Here is a 20,880-nt window from a genome sequence, read left to right as displayed (position 1 = left end):
TAAGGCTGCCTGTTGTTATGCTTTCCACTGCATTCCCAGGATCCAACACAAAAGAGATGTCAGTTATTGGACCACCAGTGTCTAGCCTGCAAGGTCTTTCAACTCTTAACCATTTTCTGTAGTTCATTTTTAAGGTGATGACTTTCCAGTGGAATAGTCTAACATAACAACTTTTCAGATTTTTAATAATGTTATAACCACACTTAGATTACAAGCATTTTCATCTACAATCTACTTCTCTTAACCATTTTCTGTAGTTCATTTTTAAGGTGATGACTTTCCAGTGGAATAGTCTAACATAACAACTTTCCAGATTTTTAATAATGTTATAACCACACTTAGATTACAAGCATTTTCATCTACAATCTACTTTTCTATTTCTACAATTTGCATCTCATGACATCCGTGGGTACTTGGTATGTCCAACAACTTTGGGCATTCTGAACAGAAAGAATTTAGCAATAGATCTCGAAATCCTCAGGATCTAGTTCTTTCAACGTGGACCATTTCTTCACAAAGATTATACTTCTAGATCAAAATGTGTGAATTTTTGCTGGAGGCCTTGTGGATTCTAACACTGGGCTCTTTCATTTCATTGCATGATTCATTTTAAAGAAAAGATTTCTAATTTCAGCCTGTGGTTTAGAGCCCTACATGTTATCTCAGCATGGACATGTAGAACATAAATGCCTTTTCCAGCATGGTGTAACACAGCAGGACACAAGCAGCATGCTGAAAAATATGCTTTCCTAGGAACAAGTCATGAAATGAAACCTTCCATAATTTAAACTTTAGAACTAGTTTTGTTTACTCTTGTGGAGTTAATGAGATGCATCCTGTCTTATTGATTCTTCTACTCTCACAACAGCATGTACCACTTCTAATAGAAAATTACCAAAGATGTAATTTCACAATTATTTGTATGATGCTGTGATGTCTATCTTCCCCCACAAGACTGTCAGCTGCCTGACTCTAAGCTGTCATTATTGGTTGGCTGTTTTGTTCACCATCATATCCCCATAGCCTAGCACAGGGCTTAAGTATTCAATAAATATTGTTGAATAAATGAAATGAATGACTCTACATTTGTAAGTGGGCAGGGGCTCTGTGATATTGTGAAACGCATATTTGGTCTTCTCCCAGTTTCCTGACATACAACTCCTAAAATCTTTGGAATCCTCTTAAGTGTCTTTTGTGTGCTAATGAGTTGATTGACAGCTGTCTGCCCCTGCCCCTAGGTAGCTTTAGGATGGGAGCTGGTCACTAGAAGACCAAAGCAGAAGTTGAGGGTTGGGACTTTCAGACCCACCCCACAACCTCCAGGGAGGGGAGAGAGACTGAAGATTAAGTTGATCACCAATGGCCAATGGTCTAATCAATCATGCCTATGGAATGAGGTCTTTATAAAACCCAAAATGAACAGGGTTCAGGGAGCTTCCAGAAAGCAGAACACTTGGAGGTTACCGGAGGGTGACATGCCCATGCCCTTCCCCCCATACCTCACTCTATGCGTCTTTTCATCTGTATTCTTTGTAATCTCCTCTGTAACAAGCTGGTAAACATAAGTGTTTCCCTGAGTTCTGTGAGCCACTCTACCAACTTAATCAAAGCCAAGGAGTGGGGGTCCCGATTTATAGCTGACTCAGAAGCACAGGTCACAACCTGGGGCTTTCAATAGGCATTGGAAGTGGGGCTTAGTCTTGTGGGACTGAGTTCTCAACCTGTGGGATCTGACTGACCCTATCTCCAGGAAGGTAGTGTCAGTATTGGATTGAATTAGAGAACACCCTGCAGGTGTCTGCTGCAGAATTGACTGTTTGCTTTGTGTGTGGAACCCCCCCACACACACACACATTCGGTTACAGAAGTTTTCTGTGTTGTTTTCTGAGAAGTTTTCTCAGTCTCTTTTCTAGAAGAAGCATAAAGCAGTAGTTCTTAACTTTGCTCCAAACATAGCCCTAAACCAACAGAATCAGAATCATTTGGGAAGCTTGATGGAAAACAGAGTCCTGGGCTCTGAGTCAGAATCTCTAGGGACTGTGGTCCAGCAATCTCTGCTTTAAACCAAACTGCAGGGGATTCTTAAGCACACTAGGATTTGAAAACCCACTGCTTACCTCGTTCTTTTATTTGATAGTGTAGTACACTTCAAAGAGAAGTTCTCCATTTTAAATCTGCAATTTAGAGTCCCAGATGCTATTCAGTGCCTACATATCGAAGGCAAATGCTGTCAGAGAAAGACAAGAATCCATCAATGCTGATTGCATCGTGGACTTGTTTTCACACTGTGTTACTTGTATTTGTCTGTTTTACTTTAAGATAGCATGACTCATGAGTTCTCACAGAAAGCTGTGCCTAAGGTTCTGGAATTCTCAGTCTTTGGGGACAGACACACAATTCTTCCCATCATTCATGCAGCACCTGGGACAAATTGTTCAGTGCCAAGTATATATGTTTGATGTGAAAAGCACACCCCTAATTAATCACCGCGTTCCCAGCTGGAACACTTTTTCCGGAATTGCTACAAGCATGACTGAAGGACCATTCTCACCTGTTTTCCAGGCACATTGAATTCATATAAATGGCCTGCTAAGTTTGTCTCTGAACTTCTTTTCCTAATTTGATGCATTTGTTTATTTTTGTCAGATTGTGAATTAGACACTTCACAATCAGGTAGCTGTAACGGGCAAAATGTTGACTCATTTTGTTAGACTTCTGGAGAGGGGAGAAGTGTTTCATTTATTGAATTTGAGTTATGAAAGGTAGGGGTGTTTCAAAAAAGAAAAATAACCGTACTCCTTATAATTTGGGTTCCCCAAAATGCTGGTTAATAGCCAAACCAAATCAAGTAATGCTTTTTGCCCCTTGCTAGCAGTGAATTTCCAGCAAGGATGCCTTTGTGGAGAGAATCCAGTGCAGCCCTCCATTCTCATTTACCTGTTTTTCTATGTTTCAAGAGCATGTCTCCTTTTTTGAAAATGTTGTTTTCATCCATCATGTTCTCTCTTATTTAAAGACTAAAACAATTTTTGTTCTTTCTTCTCAGATCTTAAACAAGCAATCGATTCCTATTGCATGGGAGAACTCTTCACATTTTAATGAATTCTTTATCTTCCAGTAACATGTTGTGTTTTATATTTCAAAAGCAGCAGCAAAAAATGAACCTCAAAGTCAAATCCATCCAAATGTCTATTGTACTTAGGGTAGACTTAAATGCTGCCATTCATCTCCACATTAAAAAAATACAATGTAACCTTTTGTAAAATTTATAGTTCTGAACTATGTCTCACTGTTATCTGTCAAGCCCATTTCAATTTTCTAAAAGTCTCCCTTGAGGAAACTATTCTGAAGACTCTGGCAAAAGCTTTTCTTGCAGAAGACTCAGACTTGATGGAACTGCCTACTTTCCCAGCCCCATGAATACTTGGAATGAGAAATCTCCTTTTTCTGGAAGTATTATTGTACATGGGATGTGTGCCAGTCATAGCTAACACTTTTCGGAAAGGGTGGACAGAGTCTTAGTTATACTAGTACATCTCTGCCTCCCAATCAGGTGTCAAATCTGGCAAAAGGAACTTTACTAGTATGAAGACATTGCCCAGCATGACTAGACTAAAGGAAACCAGCTGTCACAGCTAAATTATATAGTACCAGATGGTAGTCACTGTCTAAAACCAAGGAAACACTTGGAGGTGGTTAGTTAATCCAGCTTAGAGAGAATGAAATGATTGGGTCAAGTGTCCACTTCTTTTCTAATGGAACAAGGGGAAAAGTACCTAGAATTAGTGCTACCAGTAAAAAACAGGAAAGGCTCATACAAATATCTAAACGACTTAGTACTTTTCCCCCATGACTTTAGATTCAAAGGTAAGGGCACAACCTGCTGAAATGACAACAGACCCAAATTAGCACTACAGCTGTACACAAACCAAAAGTGAACAAACACTTTCATCATATTGTCACCTGCAGCCAATACAAAGCATGCACTATTCCTTTACTCCCTAAAATCCTTTTCCAGTTTTCTTCTCAGACTTTCATTCCTGGTGGCAACTTGCTAGATCAGAGGTTCTCAAAATGTGAGCCCTGTACCAGCAGCACCAGTATCTCCTGGGAACTTGTTAGAAATATAAAATTTCATGTCCTACTCCAGACTTACTGAGCCAGAAATTCTGGGGTAAGGCTCAGCAACCTGTTTGGACAAGTACTCCAGGTGATTCTGACGTTTGCTAAAGTTGAAGAACTGGTCCTACTCCAGACTTACTGAGCCAGAAATTCTGGGGTAAGTCTCAGCAACCTGTTTGGACAAGTACTCCAGGTGATTCTGACGTTTGCTAAAGTTGAAGAACTACCGTAGTGTGCCAGTAGCACTGGGTATTGCTCTCATCTTAATTGCAATTTGCTTAATTTGCATTTAGGATTTTCTCATTCTATAAGCAGCATAGGTGGAGAGGCCCACTGCCCAGGTGACCCAGAGAGGGAGGACCTTAAGGGTCATAAAATGTAAACCTTCTGCTCTTTCTCCCTCCTTGTTTTTTTGACTTCTCCACAAGATTTTGATGACATGAGGTGCTTTCATAGACTCTATACATTCTATATTTTATAACTAGCCCTGATAATTTTCCTCCTCCAGTTTAAAAGATTGTATCTGCTTCTTCTCAGCAACAAATTTGCAGACTTTGTCCTATCATCCATCCCATTGATTTAATTAAATGCCTATTTATAGCGGTAGTTCTCAATTTTGGCATCATATTAAAATCACCTAGAGAAACTTTCTAAAAAATCTCAATGACTTGAATGTACCCCAGAGTAATTAAATAAAGATACCTGGAGGTGGGATCCAGGCATCAGTATTTTTTTTATTTAGAACTTCTGAGTGGGCCGGCCCGGTGGCGCACTGGATAGTGCGCCGCTTGGGAAGTGCGGCGGTGCTCCCGTCCGAGGGTTCGGATCCCACATACAGACCGGCTCCTGCTCACTGGCTGAGCGAGGTGCGGGAGCAACGCCGAGGGTTGCAATCCCGTTGCCGGTCCTGGTCCGGTACGGGGGCAACACTGAGGGTTGCGATCCGTTGCCGGTCACGAAAAAAGACAAAAAATAAAAATAAAAAAAATAACAGAAGAGGGCTGGCCCGGTGGCGCACTCGGTAGAGTGTGGCACTTGGGAGCGCGGCGGTGCTCCCCCCAAGGGTTCGGATCCCATATAGAGACTGGTCCGCTCACTGGTTGAGCGCGGTGCGGGCGTGACACCGAGGGTTGCGATCCCATGCCAGTCACGAAAAAAGACAAAAAATAAAAATAAAAAAAATAACAGAAGAAACTTGACAGATCAGTGATTATCATAAGCCATCATGATGAACTCAACTCTGCACTTAAAAAAAAAACCTTTTTTTTAAAAGTAGAAAAGCTGTGCTACAAAGCTGCAAATCATATATGCCATCAAAAAAGGTAAATTGAATGACTAGATAGCTGATTGTCACAATGTTTAAAATGTGGATAAAGTTGAAGTTATACAACAATGACATTTTAACTACTTAGGTCTTAATTATATTTTTTGGTTACATAGTGAATGCATAAACTTTTAAAAATCACATTAATAATTAAATTATTTTAACCACAAATGAAATTTTCTAGAGTTTCCTGAAGAAGCCTGGTGTCAGCCTGCTTCATGATGTGAATTTCTTTAAATCTGCTGTAATGAGCTGTCCCGACATGGTGTGGAATATCAAAACACATCCGATAATGCATTATTCAATCAGACATAAGCCAATGACATCATTGCATAAGGTCTTTTTAGATCTATCACATAAAAGTTTATAAGCAGAAACTTGAGGGGGTTAAATTGTCAGCTTCAATTTAGAAAATTAGTGCATGATCAAAATATAGATACATTACTCTTATTTTCTGCAAGAAAATTGAAACCACCACCAGTTGTTGCTAAGGGGAGCATAAGCCAACTGAGAGATGATTGCACTGACCAATCTCCTGTATGAGCCTTGGTGAAATTTCTGTACACTCTGTTAAATGAAATTTATAGTTAGGTACTAAGGCTTTCTGATTAAAGTTGAATGTATTGGATGCAAGAACAAGCCACAGCTTTTACTGATTCAAACATGAACAAGAGGAAAAGGGTTTTATTGTATTTCATTTTAGAAATGTGGTATACACCTTTTAATTGGTTGCTAGACTTTTCATCTCTCCATTGGTTATGTGGCATCATAGTGAGAGAAAGCCCCAAATGTAGATTCTTCCTCTAGCCTATTCCTCTAATTCTATTTCTTTCGAACCAATAAGAATATGCAAACCCACTCTCAAGACCATTCTGGGGAAAAAGTGTAAATGTGCACAAAGGTCATTTCAGAGCCTCTGTTCCACCCCTTTCCCACTCTCTTCTTCACCTTCTTGCCCCACCCCATGACCAGGGAAGGTCCTCATGTGGCAGTTCTTCACTCTGCCAGCTCATTCCAGACATGCCTCCCCTCTTGCTTTTACTCAGAATATTCCCATGTTCTGTCTCACGAGACAGTGTGTGTGAAAGTGCTTTATAAACTGCAAGTCTCTTTACAAGGGCTTTGGCATCATGAACAGCCTCCTAAAGCAGGTTGAAACAAATATTATTAGCTTTAAAATAACAGAAAATTTAATTTGAGGAGGTGAGAAGGAATTAATGTATTGATAATAGACCCTCTGGCCTTTTATTTTCAGCTAAGTTCGCAGTGATAGAAAGCAAGATCTTTGTTAACTGCCTTTTCCAGCAATGTCTGGGTTTTCATAGAAGGCAGTATGCTCTACCCCTAAGAGATTTAAAGATATTGATGTTGAATGGTAAAATTCCAGACCCTGTGCAGATACAAAGATACTTTTGGCTGGGAGGGATGAAGTTGGGTGGAGATCATCCAGGAAACACCATCTAAGGTGCCACATGCCACATGGTACTGGCTGCCATTCAGCTCAGCCCAGGTTCTATAAATATTGGCCTGGCATTTGAGAAAAAGTCCAAAAATAAATGACGACTCTATAAATTCTAATTTTGAGTGTGCTGACAAGTTTTTTGACTCTATATCCTATATTGAACAGTCAGCACTTCGTTTTAAATATCTGTCTTATCGGATTTTATAATACAGGGACTTTGCTGTTAGGAATCATCTTGATGGATGTAAATGATATTACAATGACTGTTTTAAGCCCCTGAATGTATATTGTACATCTTTAACTAGAATTTGCTTCTGTTATTTTAGATTTTTTGATTATTGTTATTTAATGATGACTAAAATTATTCATATTTTGAAATCTCATTGGAAATGGTAAGTTATGAATGATTGGCATTCATCCAAACTTTTGGAACAATCACATACTTTGACTAACTGGGGTCTTATTACATCAAGTCTGCATTTCAAACTATACATTCAAGCCAATTCCCTCAACCTGAAGTGTTTTGTCACCATATTTGGGCAAGGACTGGAATGGTTCTAATATAAGCTTCTACACTAGGTTTACACATTGAAAAGTAAGAAGTTGAAGCAAAATGTTTTTTTCTCTGACAAAGTTAAGTCACCATGTTATGGATGGTACATATTAAACGAACAAATTAACTTTAATATAATCATATATCAGAGTTAGGAAACTTTTTTAAAATGGTAACATTAAAATCTGTATGTTGCTGCCCCTCATCCTCACCCTAATTAATGTTCTTAGCAGAAGTGACCCAAGATTTCCACCGGATCTTAGATAAAGATGGACATCTCCTTGCTTACATAGAATTAATGTTGGAAGCAATTCTATCTCTATATTGGAAACCCTATTAATATCTGAGTCCTAGCTCTTCAGACAGACATATAGGCTCAATGCAAAGTTGGCTTTCCTAGGAGACGCAAGGTACACAGAAGCTGAGTACCCTTTTATGTTCAGGACTTAGGGATACACACCCTTGGATCTTCTCTGATATGATTCTAGTATCAGAATTTTCTCAGTTCAATTATTCAATGAATATTTATTGAGTACCTTCTATGTGCCAGGGACTCAACTGGGTGCTGGAGACACAGTAGGGTACAAGATAGATATCATTCCTACCCTCATGGAGCTTGTAATCCAGTGGCAGAGACTAACACTAAACAAATAACTACATAATTATCTATTTAAATTACAATTACACTAAAGGTCATAAAGATGGGGAGGGGGAAATAAGATACTATCTATCAGGGTACATAGTAGAGGAATATAGTTTGGTTTAGCGGATCAGAAAAGAAGTTAAATTTAAGCTGAAGGCCATAGNGAGGAATATAGTTTGGTTTAGCGGATCAGAAAAGAAGTTAAATTTAAGCTGAAGGCCATAGGAGCACTGGGTAGTGAGTGATGGGGAATGTAGGCAAGTGCTGGATTAAGGACTTCCCAGATCATGCTCAGCATTTTGATCCTTCTCTGATATGATTCTAGTATCAGAATTTTCTCAGTTCAATTATTCAATGAATATTTATTGAGTACCTTCTATGTGCCAGGGACTCAACTGGGTGCTGGAGACACAGTAGGGTACAAGATAGATATCATTCCTACCCTCATGGAGCTTGTAATCCAGTGGCAGAGACTAACACTAAACAAATAACTACATAATTATCTATTTAAATTACAATTACACTGAAGGTCATAAAGATGGGGAGGGGGAAATAAGATACTATCTATCAGGGTACATAGTAGAGGAATATAGTTTGGTTTAGCGGATCAGAAAAGAAGTTAAATTTAAGCTGAAGGCCATAGAAGTACTGCGTAGTGAGTGATGGGGAATGTAGGCAAGTGCTGGATTAAGGACTTCCCAGATCATGCTCAGCATTTTGATTTTAAAGGAAAAGCTTTAAGGAGGACACATGACCAGATGTTTATTTTATGATCACTCTGGCTACTATGTAAGGGAATGAATTGGAAAGAGTCAAAGAGGATGTAGGAAAACCAGTGAATAGGGTAATGCAATAGGCTAAACAGGAAATGAAGGTGCCTGGGACTAAGGGATGATAGGCTGTTTGAGGGCCTATAAATTGATACAACGTTTTGTTAAGCAATTAGGCAATATCCATGAAAATATTCAATTGACATACCTTTGACCCAGTTTTCAGAATATGACTTCAAGAAATACCTATGCATGTGTGTAAATACATACATACAAGGATGTTTGCTGCTATACAGTTATTTGTAATAGCATTCGGATCCCCATACTGGCCAGCTGCCAAAAAAAAAAAAAAAAATAGAAGTATAATAGCAAAAAATAAAAAAGAAAGAAAAGGAAATAATCTACAGCAGTCAGAGTTCTGTCAGGAAACAGAATTAACTCAGGTAGTTCAAGTTAACAAAATGTCTAATTTGCAAAGATGCCAGCATGGATAAATTTGGCAAATAAAAAAGAAAGAAAAGGAAATAATCTACAGCAGTCAGAGTTCTGTCAGGAAACAGAATCAACTCAGGTAGTTCAAGTTAACAAAATGTCTAATTTGCAAAGATGCCAGCATGGATAAATTTGGCGGTGTTCTGGCACACAATTCTTTCCAACATTGTATCTAGTGATTTTAAGTTGGCATCTTGAAAGAAGTCATTGTAAAAGTATTTACACCCATAGAAATTGCCAAACACTAACCATTTACCAGATCATTATCAGTTAGGGAATCCAGCAAGGGATGGCTAGGCATGCAGGTTAGCAACAGTGAGAAACCATTACCACAGCCAGGCAAAGAAAGGAAATAGATTAACAGAATTGGAGCAGAGGCATGGTGCAGGAACTATGTGTATGGAAGAGCTCAGTCAGTTCCAGAAAATGCAATTCAGAGAGGAAGGGAATGGATGGAACATCATGATCTCTTTTTGCCCACTCCCAAAATCTGCCATGTTTCCCATTGGCTAAACCCAACTAGAAGCCAAGGCATAGCCTCCTGGAGCATGGGAAACTGCAGATAAGAGCAGAGAATAATCTGTGAAGCAGGCAAGCAGAAAATAACCAGCGCACTATTTAAATATCCATCAAGAAGGAAATGAGTTATACACATTGTGGAACAGCTATTAAGGTGAAATACTATGCAGACAGGAAAAAGAATGAGGCAGGTCTCTGTGTAATGACACAAAATTTCTATATTATTAAATGACAAAAAGTAAGATATAGAAAAGTATGCAGTTTTAATCCCATTTTTGTAAAAAATGTACATACTTTTTTGCATAGGCTAAACAAAACATCTAGAAAAATACATACACTCATCTCAGAGAGATTGCTGTTGGCGAATGGGGTTGATCAAAGCGAGATGGGGATTTCATACTTTACAGATTTCTAATGTGTTTGAATTTAAGAGCATCTATTATTTTCATTACTGTTTTTTTGTTTGTTTTTTTAAACAAACTAGTCTGTTAGTGTCTGCTTTTTCTTCTCAAAGAAAGCGTATGACACCAGGATTGGCAATGATCCTTCTATGTCTTCTATGTTATCAAAAATGAGATTTTTTTGTTTGTTTCAGCTCTACACCTGAGGATTCATCAAATTGTTCTGTGGAATGTGGAGGCATCTGAACAATGCATTGCTATCTGAAAATCAGCTCAAACATGGAGTATCAGCCTGGGCTGTGAGTCAGCTCACATAGGGACACTCTGTAGGACTTGAGTACGAATTTCCAGCAAAGGGACAGAGAGGTATTTCTAGTACTAGGGCTAAAATGAAAGCTTCTTGAACTGCAGGAATTGGTTTTAAACTCTCAAGCTCCACTATAGGTTTCTATGTATTGATTTTGTTTCCACTTAGCAAAAGTAGGAAAATACAATGATAACTATTGATATCTCAATAATCCATCCCCAGTATTTTTTGCAATGTGTTTAGAAAATTTAGCATTTTAAAAACGATTCCCAAAACACAAAATTATTTTACTATCTAAAACTAATAAAGCCTTCATTCCTGATGTTGAGTGTACACAAATCACCCCAATTGGGGATCTTTTTGGAGTAAAACTTGATTTTTTTTTCATAGAAAAGAAGGCCCATGTACCATTTATTAGATATAAGAACAGAAAAATCCAGTGTTTTCAAAGGCAACAATACTTTCAAACTTGAATATATTTAGATTTCTGGGATGGCTGAATTATAATCAAATGGAAAAGAAAACATCACTAAAACATTCTCTTGAACAAAACACACACTCCACCCTTCAGCCACTTCCTCATGCAAGCATGTGGATATAAAATTATTTACCCTACCTCGTCTGCTTGTTAGCTAGTCACCATAGTTAACTAGAGGACTCCAGGTCTAGTCTTCACAAATATATCGATGAAATGCATTGTTAATAGATGCTATGGGCACCTATGGTAATTTTATTATCATTCCATCACATGGAACATCATAAAAATATTTTCTTTAGAGATTTGTTGCTGAAATGTTACTTAATGCAAAGCAACTATGAAACACGTCTACTGAATAAGTCAGGTCAAGCTAAAAATAAAAACCATCATTAACGTTAAGAAAAATTGAAAAGAAATGGAACAACAGGTGATGCTTACAAAGAGACTAACTGGGCTGGCTGGTTAGCTCAGTTGGTTAGAGGGTGGCACTGATAACACCGAGGTCCAGGTTTCAATGCCTGCATCAGTCAGCACCACAGAAAACAACAAAAAAAGAGAATGAAATTTCCCCAATTTTTTCCCAATTTTTTTTTATTTTGGTAAAATACATATAACATAATATTTACTATCTTAACCACTTTTAAATGTACAGTCTGTGGCATTAAGCACATTCATATTTTTGTGCAACCATCAACACCATCCATCTCCAGGGCTCTTTTCATCTTGTAAAACTGAAACTCTGTATTCATTAAATGGTAACTCCCCTTTCTCCCCTCCCCTAGTCTCTGGCAGCCACCTTCCTACTTTCTGTCTCTGTGATTTTGACTACTCTAGGTACCTCGCATAAGTGAAATTGCACAGTATTTGTCCTTTTTGTGACTGGCTGATTTCACTTAGCATAATGACCTCAGGTTTCACTCATGTTGTAGCACGTGTCAACATTTCCCTCCTTTTTAAGGCTGAATAACATTTCATTGTATGTATAGATCCCATTCATTTTGTTTATCCATTCATCTGTTGATGGACACTCGTGTTGCTTACTCTTTTTGGCTATTTTGAATAATGCAGCTATGAATATGAGTGTCCAAATATGTCTTCAAGATCTTGCTTTCATTTCTTTGGGGTGTATCCTTAGAAGTGGAATTGCTGGATCATATGGTATTCATACTTTTAATTTTTTGAGAAACAGCCATACACTTTTCCACGGTAGCTGTACTGTTTTACATTCTCACCATCAGTGAACAAAGGTTCCAATTTTTGCACATTCTCACCAACACTTGTTATTTTTTGTTTTTGTTTTGTTTTTACTTATAACAGTAGCCATCCTAATGGATATGAGATAATATCTCACCGTCGTTTTGATTTGCATTTCCCTAACAATTAGTGCTGTTGGACGTCTTTTCAGGAGCTTATTGGCTATTGCATGTACATCTTCTTTGGAGAAATGTCTATTCAAGTCCTTTGCCTATTTTTTAATCAGGTCATCTGTTGTGTTCGTTGTGGAGTTTTAGAAGTTCCCTATCTACGCTAGGTATTAATTCCTTATTGGTCATATGATAAAATTTCCTTATCTTTTACATAGTTAATGGTGACAATAAAAACTAAATTACAGAGCAAGAGTGAGAGTGATTTTACCAGCCACGTGGCTAAAAATATCTCTTCTTACCTTACAGTCAAAGTGTCAATACAAACATCTCTTGAAGCCTGACCTTAGTTAAGGTATATTAGCTTATTGGAGGATAGGGGAAGGGAGATGTGGGTGGGAAAAGGTGAGTGGGCACAGGGCATATATATAAAAAATACATTTAAAAACAACATACTTCATATAGTCAGGAAATCTCTTAAGTGCTCAGACTGATGGTTTTAATGGTCTTAATAGATCCAAGAGATATCAATGTCATATTCTGTACCTACGCCTCCTGGCAAAATGGCATAGTATCTATTCACTTAATTATTTTTATATTTATAATTATTATATAATTATTTTTATATCTATAATTATTTTATATTCTAATCTAGGCATTTTTTTTTTCATATTGTGAATCATTAATAATATTATTTGTTAGGGCCTCTCTTTATAAAGCCAAACTGATGGGATGTACCAACTTAGACTAACTAGTGAAATAAACAGCAGCCCTTTTCTTTAAAATGAGGTAGTGGTATTTACAAAATCAATGAGAGCAGTGTAGTAAATCCCTGGGAGGCATAAGGAATTATTCTGGACTAGATTAAATGCCTCCGCAAGTCATTCTTCCAGCAAAGAGATAAGGGTCATTTCTTTGAGCGATAGGGAAGTTTGTCTAATAACATGACTTGCCAAAGAATAATTCTCACTCCAAATATTTTTCACACAGAATGGTGACTCACAGATTTGAGAGCAGGGAAAAGGAAAAAGTTGTGGGAAGCTAAACAGACTTTACCTTTTTCATATTTTTGAGCTGAACTGGTAAGCCTGATACATTTTCCTAGCTGGGTATTAGATTACATAAAAGATACTTTTATTTTATGAATCTAAAGAAAGAGAAACAGAGAGAGACGAAATGGATATCTTATTTCTAATAAATAAAATGATAATTACTATATCTAAAAATATAGATCACCTCAAAAAAGATCTCTATGATTTTAATAAGAAACAAAATGCTTATTTAGTAATCATTTTTCTTAAAACTCAAATTCCACACAATCATCAACAAAGGGTCAGAAATATACAGGTCACTTCTCTCTTTCCAATTCCTAAGGATGAGAAGGGTTGTCTTGAGACTGCTCCATTTCCTTTGAATCACAGTCCAAGAGAGTAGTCCCCAGTCAATGCTGAAAACACACTAATTCCAAGTGAGATATATAGATCCTTGTGTAGGTAAGTAATGCCCCCGTAGGCCCTAAAAAATCATTTATCCCAATAAATTTAAGGTAGAAATGCATTTCTCACAATGCTTCACTTTTCTTACTTTTTTCCCACATAGCCAGACCCATAGTGGACATAATGTCCTCATCCTCTCCCACGAGCTACATCCACAGTTTATCTCAACTCACTCTATGCACATCTAAATCATCAATTGGATGGGCATCCAGAGAAGTAACATCTTGATTTTTAAAACAATTTGTTCAACAAAAAGGATTCGTTTTAAAATACTGGTACATTCTGACAATGCAATACCTTTCAGACAATTAAAATAAAGTTAAATGGACTATTTCATGAAATAGTTTCATAATCTATTGTTAAGTAGGGGGAAAAGTGGTCACCAAACACTATGCATAAAAAGTATTTATATAGATATAAATACATATGCACACACAAATTTACAGATGTCTGAAAAAGTTGTACCACATTAATGGTGTTTATCTCTTGGTGGTGGATTAATGGTGATTTTTATTGTTGGCAGGGGGAGTACATGTAACTTATGTAAATAGATTTTTATTTATTTCAGCTTTTCTTTTATTCATTTTTCCATCTACAAATCAAGAGATTGGTAACAAGATTTCACATGGCCACTTCTAGGACAGGATTATGAATAGCCATTGTATCAGCCTGTTGGTAAAGCCTTCTGTTTGATTCCCTAGTTTACTTTTTCTTCCTTCAGAAGGGCCATTCCATTTACTTATCATGTGGTGAGTTAGGGTAAGGGGTCAAAATATAAATATTATAAATATTGCAATCACCGTTTCATCCTTCCAGTTCGATGCCCCACCTCTTCCCTCTCCCTAGCAAACATGCTATGAATGTATGACTTTGATAATCAGAAATAATTAGAACTGCATCTGTAATCAGCATCTCCAAGGAGAACAACATGCATTGAGCATGTAATATATTCCAAGTGTTTTAAACATAGAATCTGTGGGTTATACATTTTAAGTAACATGCCCAAGGTCGCCTAGCTAAGTGGCAGAACTTGCATTCAAACCCAAGTCTGATTGATTAAAAAATCCCATGCCTTTTTTCCAGCAGATAGTGACTTCCCTAAAGTATTTCTTGAATAACCTACCTATCAGACACTGTTTACATAGATTCATTTGATCCTCAAGGTAACCTTGATAGGTAGCTATTGTATCCTCAATTTACAAATGAGGAAACTGGTGTTCAGAGAGTTTGAACACCTTCCCCAAGGTTGCTCTTGGGCTGCACGTTGTACTCAGATTTGTGTTTCAAAGCTGAGATTTTCCTACTATACCACTGTAATAGTTTGCTACTGCCATAACAAAATAACCACAGACAGGGTGTCTTAAACAACAGAAATTATTTTCCTGTAGTTCTGGAGGCTAGAAAGCCAAGATCAAGGTGTGGGCAGGTTTAGTTTCTCTCAAGGCCTCCCTACTAGGCTTGGAGGTGACTGTCCTCTCGCTGCGGCTTCTCATGGTCTTTCCTCTGTGCCCATGCATCCCTGGTTACTCCTTGAGTGTCCAAATTACCTTTTTTAAGGACCCCAGTCAGATTAGATTAGTGTCTACCATCTGACCTCATTTAACTTTAATTGCCTCTTTAAAGGCCCTATCTCTAAATATAGTCACATTCTAAGGTACTGAAGGTTAAAGACTTCAAGATATAAACTGTGAAGGGACACAATTAAGCCCACCAAAAAAAGTCAAAATACAGATCTTTTACAGACTCTTCAGTTAAGGTTTTTACCTTTTCCAAAGACTGCAAGCGTTTCAATTAGTACGTGTGCATACTCGTAATTCCAACATGCTTTCACCTACGTATAAAAGTTTAGAAATACACTTATGATAGAAAGAGTGAATAAATGGACTTAGTGACAGGCAGGAGAATGGAATATTTAGCAGCAGACTATACAACTGTGAAGAAAAGGAATGTAAAAAAGGAAAGCCCATAGCAGAAATGTAAGGGCTGATCTTGGCTCTATGTTTCAGAAAACTCAATCTATGCTCCAGGGTTAGGTGGGGGTGATGCCCTAGGGATGTGCATGGACCCCAGACATACCACCTCCTCACATCCTGTGGGGGAAACATGGCTGAATGAGTCAGTGACTGAGTTGGGACATAGCCCAGAGCTTCTGGAATGGTGAAGAAATGAGAATTATCCCCCACAATCATTTTCACCCTAAACCAATGTTGATTCTAAAGATATGATTCATTCAAGATAAAGCCAGATCCTCCACCTACACACGTTTTGAGTCACTACAAAAAAAACCACCGCCTATATATAAAAAATATGTACTTTTAGGATATTTCCCTTTTTATACTTTTGGCAAATATAGAAAAAAACCTAAGAACTTCAACCCGAAAGATATAAATTTATAGATAATAGATATAGAAAGATATAGATACACTCACATACACACACAAACACACACATATCACAAAACATGGAACAGAACTAGTCAATGCTGAAGGCAATCAGATAGTATAGACACACAATTAATAAAGAAATTTGCTTTAAAATTTAAATCATCAACACTGCTTAACTTCATAAGACATTTTTTCATTCTTTTTCCCTTTGTTCAGTGTAGACTGGATCTAAGATATCAATTACTAACTGTCTTCTAAAACTAAGAGGAATGTCAACAAAATTATGTAACTAACAAAAAGGCCAGCATGTTTTTATTTGTTTGTTTTTGTGCTAATGGCCTAATTAAATTGTTTTCTTAAACTGGCTTATCGTTAGAATATTTGTTAATACAATAAAAATTAATTCAAAAGGATTTGGAAAAGATTTTAGGAAAAAGCTCAACTTGAAGCAATGTAGCTAGATAATCCAAATAGCTGATGTCACTCGTCACTTTTTATTCAAGAAAATATTTCTTTTGTTAAATACATGATCTCATGCCAAAACATCATTATTTTCAGCCATGCACTGATCTAATTTCCAATGTAGACATGACAGCAACTCACTTTCTATGGAGCTGGGAACTTAAAGGGAGGGTTTAAGCTTGGAATCATTCACTCAGGTTATTACATATTAGAAGAGTCGCCTCGTTCTTATGGATGTGTGTTTTTGATTCCTGTTTCAAGGAACAAGATTGAGAAAGAACCCCAAGGGTGGCTTAATACCTCCAGCATCTTACCTGCTGATGAGTTGGAGCCAAAGCCCAATCACAAAAAAACCTTCAAACAGGATACCCTAGCCAGTCAGAGCATGGATTCCCTGTCCACTGCCCCGCCAAAACTGTGGCTACGAAACTTGGACAGAAGAGGCTTCAGCCAGGCCGTTTCTATCAATACGTTATCTAATTAGCATGGCTGCATGAATTAAAAGCATTTAACTGTAATGATAAATTACAATTTTTTTCCCTGAGTCAAGTATTCAGTCACATAGTCTCTCTATGTTTCCTTGACCTTGGAAGATTTAAGGGACAAATAATACCAGAAAAAAGGAAAGAAGTGAAGGATACTACCCCAAATTTGGAAATACCTACATACCCTTTTGGAACTAAGATGAAAATAATGTACAAAATAGACTATCAGTACTATTTTAAGAAGTGAAATTGTGAAGTTGGTTCTGAAGGGTTTGACTGGCATCTCCAGCTGCCCTTTCTGCTGCTGCTTCCTCCTTCACCATTCTTTGGGTTCTAGGGGCTTACAGTTTTACAGCTCTTTCCCACCGTTTTTGAGTTCAATTCCAATCCCTCCCTACTGAGGGACCAACGAAACCCTCGGCAGGGTGTGGTCAAGGCAACGCGGCTGTGTGGACTCCCATTAGGGTCACTCTCTTCTGAGGTCACTCCTGTGTCATCTGTCAGTATCCCATGCTAACACCATGAAGAATAATCACTTTCCAATCCAACAGTGGACATGTGACAGACATGACTTCTCAGTCTGCAACCAATTGTTTAAATTTTAGACGTGAACATAAAGAGTTTTCACCAACTGTGTTCCTGTAAGTGCCAATCTCCGTCTCCCCCACATTTGCTACTTCTCATATTTTTGCAAAAGCTAAAGGCGTGACATTCTTCTAATCTGTGAAAAATACTTAAAAAAAAAAATCTTCTCTGATGTGCTGGGAGGAGTTTTACAGACCCCTCTAATCCATGGTGAAGAAAAAACAATTCTGGACTGAAATATTTCCTAAAATGGTCTTTCCTGCTGTTCTCTGGTAACAGTCGTGCTTGCTGTTTTTCTAAGGGATTGCTGTTCAACTGGTTCTTGCTCACAGTGTATTAGGCTCTATTACTAGGCTTTAGTTTTAGTTGGCCCCAAATCATAAAACCTACTTTAAATATTTTGAGGAAACTTAGGCCCTTTTCAGGCCTTTTCCTCTCATCCCTCTGCCCTAAAAGGCTTGGGATATGAGATCCATTTGAATTGTGTGTCCTTGTCCAGTTTGGGTGCCACCAATCTCAGCCTGCTCCTTATCTCCTAGTCTTTTCACCCATAAATATGGCCATGACATCTCTCTCCCCTAACAATCTATTGCGACAAGGCTTAAGTTCTGGAAACTTGAGGGCATGGTCGAATGAAGAGCAGATTGGCTGGTAGGACACATGAGTAGGGCAGAGAACTTGAGTTTGGGGGAAGAGAAGAAAAGAAGAGGCAGCAGAATGCTCCTTATTGCAAGGTCCAGAATCTGTGTGCATACATATGAATGCAGGTAACTGGGATAGCAGCACAAGTAATTTACTAGTCTATGTAAACAGGGAAAGCTATTAATTAACATTAATATTGATTATAAATAACAGATAGGTGGAGGAAAAGCTTAATTTTTTCATATGGGCTAGTCAGTACCAATTGCATTTGCTACTTCAGAATTTCTAGCATGTGCAATATTTAGTGAACACTCTACTTTCTAAAACCTTCTTTTTCACTGTTCTTTCCTACTGTTCTATCTCTTATCTCTCTGGTCTCTCCTACTCAGTCTAATTTCCTGGCTCCTCATCCTCCTCTCAGCCTATAAAGGTTGGCATTTATTAGGATTCCTTTCTGGTTCCCCTTCCCTCTATGTTATATTTTCATACTGGATCATCTTTTTTATTCACATAATTTTAAATACTATCTATTTACTAACAATTCCTAAATTTGAATCTACACTCCAGACTTTGTTTCTGAGCCTCAAACTTGAATACCTAGCTGCCTACTATTACCTCCAGTTGGACAACTCATCCAAAATGGAAGTCTTGATGATTTCTCTTGCCCCCTTCCCCACCCCCATAAACCTGGTCTTCATCCAGTAGCCCCTGTCATAGGAAATGACACCACCATTTCCCATCCAGTCACTAAAGTCAAAAATCTGGGAGTCGTCCTAGGAAAATACTGATGATTCTACCTACAAAATGCATCTTTGTTATCATTTCCCACCTGGATCACCAAAATATTCACTTAATCTATAACCCTAATTTCTTCAATTGAAAATCCCCTTAAATCCACTCTCTACATAAACGCCAGAGTGATTGTCTTAGTCTATTTTGTGCTGCTGTAACCGAACAACTGAGACTGGGTAATTGATAAAGAACGGATGTTTATTTCTCACAGTTCTGAAGTCTGGGAGGTCCAAGGTCAAGTGCTGGCATCTGGTGAGGGCCTATTTGCTGCATCATCCCAAGGCAGAAGGCAGAAGGGCAAGGAGAGGGTGAGAGAGAGCAAGAGTGGGCTAAACTTGTCCTTCTTTAAGTAACTTTACTCTCATGATAATGAACCCACTCTATTTATGGGAGCAGTGTGCCCTATGACCCAAACACCTCCCTTTAGGCCTCACTTCCCAATGCCACATTGAGGGTCAAGTTTCCAGCACATGAACACTGGGGTACACATTCAAATCACATCAGTGATCATTTTCAAACAGAAATGAGCTCATGTCCCTCTCTTGATTGAAAACCTTTCAATGACTTCCCATTATGTTAAATTCCACACTTTTTCTCATGTCATACGAAGTCCTCTGTGGCCTGGCCCTTTCTTCCTCCCTCAGTGCACCTCTCTCTCATACCTACTCCAGTCACACCAGCTTCTATCACTACAGGATGACTGGAATGTTCTTTCCTTGATTCACCATAGGGCTGACTCCTTCTCGTCCTTTGAGTCTCAGTTTAAAAGTCATTAGTTTTACTTAGTTGTTTGCTTGTTTACTGTTTATTTTCCCCACTGAGATGCAAAGGTCAGGGATCTTAACTGTCCTATTACTTGTATTCTCTTTGCCTGGCATGGTGCATGGTACATGGTAAGTATTCAGTAAACACTTATTGAGTGAATAAATGAATGAACGGATGTCAAAATTATGTAATAGATTATACGCAGAGGATTAATAAAAACTAAAAAATAGTAATTAATGTTAACAGGTACTTATTTATGTCTACCTATCAGTGAGCCCAATCAGGATTATGTTTCATTTCAAACACGCCATATAAACTTTGTTAATTTTACTTAATCGCAATAGAACATTCTATATACAAATGACATACTTATATTTAGTATTCATGTCTGTATAGTCTAACTCTCACAGTTAATCATGTCTGAAGCTCGTTGGCTCCCAATTCTTAAAAAGAGAAGGAACACTGATTTTATTTGGGAGAGTTTTTGACGATTTTGGCAAATTTGTACATTTGCAACATTGGCAAAAACTTACACTTTTTTTGACCTAATGTCTGTACAGATTAAAAACTTCTTAGCAGAAGTATTTATTAGCATGTAAATATTGTAGCTGGTTAGCTTGGAGATGGTTATAAAAGATTACTCCAATTATTTATTGATAACAATTCTTTCAAATACTGATGCTTTCTCATTCTTTGTTTTCCATAAATAGTAAGTTTGGCCCCAAATGTCCTAGGTTGAAAGTAACCATGCTGAATTTCACTCTCTTTTCTGTATACTGAGGGACCTCAGCGTGAAACAAAGAATGTACTGTTTATAAATCTTTATTGGCTCTA

The sequence above is a fragment of the Galeopterus variegatus genome, unplaced genomic scaffold, assembly GCF_000696425.1.
Source record: "Galeopterus variegatus unplaced genomic scaffold, G_variegatus-3.0.2 Scaffold7254, whole genome shotgun sequence".
Classification (NCBI taxonomy): Eukaryota; Metazoa; Chordata; class Mammalia; order Dermoptera; family Cynocephalidae; genus Galeopterus; species Galeopterus variegatus.
This window is presented reverse-complemented; position numbering follows the sequence as displayed.